Source organism: Zalophus californianus, chromosome 11 (genome assembly GCF_009762305.2).
Source record: "Zalophus californianus isolate mZalCal1 chromosome 11, mZalCal1.pri.v2, whole genome shotgun sequence".
NCBI lineage: Eukaryota > Metazoa > Chordata > Mammalia > Carnivora > Otariidae > Zalophus > Zalophus californianus.
In genome coordinates this window covers 46,140,937-46,146,241 of record NC_045605.1, presented here as the reverse complement: position 1 = coordinate 46,146,241, position 5,305 = coordinate 46,140,937, and the positions used below count along the sequence as shown (strand labels likewise).

The following is a 5,305-nucleotide window of genomic DNA, read 5'->3' as shown; positions in this document are numbered from 1 at the left end:
GTTATGGTCATTTTGACCCTAGTGCTATTTTGACATTCACACTTAATTCATTTCTATGAAGAATAAAGCATTAAACTTTCAACTTAAAAAATCATCCGGTACTCTGTGCAGTAGAAACTCATTCTAATGTCTGGATGAAGTGAGAGCCAGATTGGGGATTGAAGGCTGGGGAGTCAGAGATGTGGTAAGAGACGCTGAAGCCTAGAAATGGGGTAAGGTTGTGACACACATTGTTTGTTCATTTTTTGTAAGTGACTGGCTTGGTATGTAGGATTACAGAACGTCCATGGTGTCAAAGTGGTCTAAAAAACAAAAGATTCTCCTTCAAAAAGGGACTTACAGGAGGAAGAGGTTCAGCAGTGAACGCTAACCACAGCCTGCCTTGGGCAGAAGCAGAAGCAAGCCCCAGGCCAAGTCATGGAAGGAGAGTCACTTTCTGTTCTGCTTGTCAGAAAGGGCAAAGAATCAAAACATCACTTTCATAATGGATGAGTTTACAAAATTGCAGGAAGTGTGACAAGACTTGAAAGACAAGACACATTTTTTTTTAAAGAGTTCAGCTTTTACTGAATGGGTTACAGAAGAGGATTAGTCGGAAAGACCAAAGCCCATGTCATCATCAGCCTCCTCTGACTCTTCTTTGCTTCCACCTCCTCCTCGGCTGGGGCAGCCATGCTGCGGGGCACAGGGAGGGGGCCAGGTCCAGCTGCTGGGGCAGGTCCACCAGCCCCTACATTGCAGATGGGGCTCCGGATGTTGACATTGGCCGGGGTCTTTGCAAACAAATCCTGCCCAAAAGGTTCAACACTTACACCTGCTACTTTAATGAGGGCATTGCTCTTATCCTCCGTGTGATCGTCACCTCATCGTGGAGCAAGTTGAGGGCCGGGTAGATGCAGGCGAGCTCTGAGAAGGGCGTGCGAGTGCTGGGCTGGCACTGCTGGACACAGTGTAGTCACTGGATAAAGTGAAGGCCTCACCCCAGCATGGCCTTAGCTTCCTGGGAAGGACCAAGCACCTTAGTGCAGCTGAGGAAAGGCAAGACACATTTTTTAAATATCATGCAGTATCTTTTTGCTGTTGAGTATTTCCCATCTGAAATTTGGGATTATTTGACCAACTGGCATGACCTCTGGTATTTTCCATGGATCAAGAGAAAGTATTGTGAGAAAACTGGGATACAGAGCCAGGTTCAAATCCAGGCTCTAAGACTTGCCAGGTGAATCTCAACCTCTGAACCTCAGTTCCTTCATGGATTAAAAGGGAGTGATAATATTGCTTAAAGTCTCAAGGTTGTTGTGGGCCTTAAATTGTGCCTCAGCTTTTGCGCTACTTACATCAGCAATGGGACAAAAAGAACGCCGCCAAGAAGAGAGACCAGGAGCAAGTGGACCTTGAGGGTGAGAGCTCGGTGCCCCCCCCGCAAGGTCGCACGGACCGACAGCCCGGACATGCACGAGGACACTTAAGACTCTCACTCCCCCACAGGCGCCTCCTGTCTTGTCTGCTCCTCGCCTGCCCGCCTTGTGTAAGCGCCCCCCGCCCTGCCCCCCACCGGCCCACCCACACCCGACCACCCGTACCACTTCCAACCTCATAGGAGCCGATGTATTTATTTTCCTTGAGTTTTTATTTATGCTGTAAAATGTACCAAGCGATGGTTAACGGGGACGTCAGACCCAGTAGTGTGATGTTGGTAGATGCTTTTTAAAAAAACAACATTGTTATTCACAGGCCCCCCTCCCAGATCCCCCTTTTGCCCCCCACCCCCTCCACCCCAGTTCTCCGGAAAAACCAGAGCGTGTCTGCAAGGGTCTAGGGCCAGGGGCCTGCTGTAGCCTGGCAGCATGGGTGGGAGCCCTTCTCCCTGCTCCTACTCTCCAGTCCGGGCCTTAAAGACTTGGCTGGGACCTATTCCGTACCCAGGCTTTGCTCTGAATGTGTGCCAGGGGGAGAAGTCAACATTTCCGGATCTTTCTCTTAAGTCATTTTATCATGGACTAGTGCGTGCTCCGTGTCCACCCCAATAAAAGGATCTTTCCTAATAAATAAATAAATAAATAAATTGTGCCTCAGCTGTCAGCCTTCAGTAAATATTTATCAAATGGCAAGAGTGGTTAGTAGCATTACAGCTGAAGATTTTATTTTACTTTTCTGTATTCCTTAAATTTTCTACCATGAACGTATACTGCTTTTGTAATTAGAAACAAAAACATAAAACTTATTCTTTTTTAAAATGACAGACATAATTTCTCATATTTTCACCTTTGCTTCTTTCATTTCCCTTTCTGTTATATATAAAAACGGGTCTTCTCCCCCCAGCAATATTCAGAAGATGCTATGGGATGTCAGTTATTGTCTATACTGCATCATGGTTTTAAGGGGGTCAGCTCAGCGTACCCAGGCCTGTGGTACTTAGATGGGGCTGAGGTCAGTGGTAACTCAGAGCTCTGTTCTCTCCATTACACATCGATATCCGTCCTGACACTGCCAGGCCTCAGGGAGCTCCATTTTTTTTTTTTTTTTAATCCTACTAGTTTCATTTATTCAGCACCAAAGCCTGGAGGCACTGACATAGGCTGCAAGAGTCTAGCCTGCATTTGGTCTTTGGAAACCAGGGAGAGTGTGGGCAAGTGTATTAAATAAAGCAAAGTTCTGCCAGAAAACCAGCTTCTAATCTTGAAGTGTCCCCTGGTTCTCTTCTTTTCTTTATAATTTTAGGTTTGTGGGTCCCAGATCTCCATATTTACCTTCTGGAGCTGCTGCCTTAGCAATAAGAAAAGATGAATGTAGGGATTTAAGGCTGAGTTACACCAGCCCCTGAAGCATTCTCACATCAGGAAGCATAACCAGGCGGCTCTGTCACATCTGAAGCTACCTGGTCTGCCCACCCTCTCACGCTGTGGGCCTTTTCTCACACAAGGACGTAAGGGAAGAGCCAAAGGGCCAGGACCTTTCTGAGTGTATGGGCTTCTGTGGGCACAAGGTGTGGTTCATCAGCTTCCTTTCAAACCCACTCCTGCTCGCTTGTTCCTATTTCAGCAAACATCACTGCCATGCACCCAGCTGCCTAGGTTAGAAATCTAGGAGTCATCCTTGACCACTTTCCCCCCTGCATTCACATCCCATGTCCAATTATACATGTAGACCTACTTACTCTACTGCTTTAAATGGCCCTCAAAGTCATCTGCTTCTCTAGTGCCTTTCTCCCCTTAGCCCATGTTTAAATCTCTTTTACAATATTCCTGTCAGTGATCATGTGGTCCCACTTTGGACACTGCCTATAATGGGATTTACTACCTCCAAGGTGATCCATTCTATTTCTAAACAGCAGGAGGAGTTACAGTGTTCTTCCCTATGTCAAACCAAAATTGGTTTCCCTAAAGCTTGCACTGTGTTCTCGCCTTTAGGCCTACGTAGTCAAGACAATCTTTTCTGCTCTGAGTCAGGCCTGGGTGTGAAAGCATGGTTACTATGTCCCTGAGGCATTCTCTTCTCCAGACCACACATCTCCACTTGTTTCCACCTATCCCCATAAATATTGTTTCAAGCTCCTTCTCTAGTCAAATGGCCAACAGAGCTACTTCTTCCCACTCTGCGGAAGCCTGAAAAGCATCTTTACATAAACAATATTATTCTCCTTGATTCTCCCATGTTAAGCTCAGAGATCATGTGACCATAGAGAAAATTTCTCCCATCCCTGCAACACCCCATCACATACATAACTCTGTAGATAGCTTTGAAACAAGCAGGTCAACTTTATTATTTGCAAACTAAAGCTAATTATATTGAGCTGTCAGGATTGTTGTATTAAAATAGATAACGAAGTTTGAATTAAATATTTCAACAAATATTGATGTAACACCCATCATGTACTGGACGTTCTGCTGGACTCTGGGTATAAGACAGTCCTAAAGATGTTAGGAAAGACCTCTACCTTTATGGAATTTCTAACCTAGAGACTGAATATGAGAGGCTCTCCAAGGGTCATACAGTTTGAACTGAAGCCCAGCTCAAACTCTCCCTAAAGCCAGTTGGAATTCTCCCTTCCAGTGACCTAAGCTGGAAGCTCAAAAGTGGTACCCACTATTATGATTATCATAATAATAAACATAGATACAACCACATTAATGCCAATAAACCTTTGGATGTTACAATTTCCTTATGAGAATAATGCTTTTAGAAACAGAGCAAAGACCATAGTGGCATTCCTTTGAATAATAACCATTATATCACAGATTGTCTCAATTTCTCCTCCTATAAGCCGCCTATTTCCTATAAATCAAGGAGTTTTATAATAAATGAGCTGAGTTAGCGTCCACACAGTGACTGTCTATTCAAATGTGGATTACTTGCTTAACTTGGGCAAATGGAATGAGAGATTCTAGAGTGCAGAACAGCAGCTTCATCAGGGAAGGTGCACCTGCACTTGTAGGTACAGTGCCAGGCTTCCTTCCTCCTTCTGTCTGTCTGCTGGCACAATTATCCTGTCCGTAAAAGTCGTCTTCAGCCATCATCTATGGATGACAGGATATGCTTCTACCATCAAAGAGGCTTTCAGCTTTTCCAAAAGCTGTGTCTTGGCTTCCTCATAATTTGTTCAGCATTTGGTCAAGGAACTGATAGAAATGGAAGAGTTACTTACTGTAAAACACCCAGTCTCTGCTCATTTAAAACCACTGATCTTCCTATTTCTCTGTTACTGGCAGATAATCCACCATCTCGGGTGGGGTGAGCATGAAACCACCACCTAATATCTCACTAGGGGAGGGGAGTGACCACAGGATGTCAGCCTCCGTGTCGGAAGAGTGGCAAATATTTAGCAAGGAGGGTTTCACATTTGCTTATCTGAGAAGTGCTCCACGTCTGTACCATGCTGCTGAAATGAGAGTTAAGATCTCTTTCGTCAAGCCTCCCCCACTGACCCTATATGCTGACAAGATTTTTAAACGCAATCCATGTCTTGGTATTAATCACACTCATATTTATAGTGGCTCATATTTGTTAGCTGTAGTTAGTCCGGCATCGTGCCTGACACATACTTTATCTCAGTTATTCCTCATTGTAATCTTTTGAGGTAAGCATTTTCTCCTTTCACATGAAAAAACTGGTTCGGAGAGGGTAAATGGCTTGCTCAGGTTAATTTAACTAATAAATACAAATGGCAGGATTCGGGCCCAATTGAATGTCTATTTCTCTTTACTCCCTTACCCACCACCCCAAACACTTGAATCCCAATCCAGAATCAAGGGAGCCATGCTCAGAGCATCCTTCCTCGCCTACGTGTTCACTCCTGTCCATTGTT

At 44.8% G+C, this 5,305-nt stretch overlaps 1 pseudogene; it reads right to left on the bottom strand.

Annotated features, from left to right (window-relative positions):
• Window positions 1–364: 364 nt before the first annotated feature.
• Window positions 365–4,514, bottom strand: LOC113913695 (annotated as a pseudogene).
• Between the last annotated feature and the right edge of the window lie 791 nt (window positions 4,515–5,305).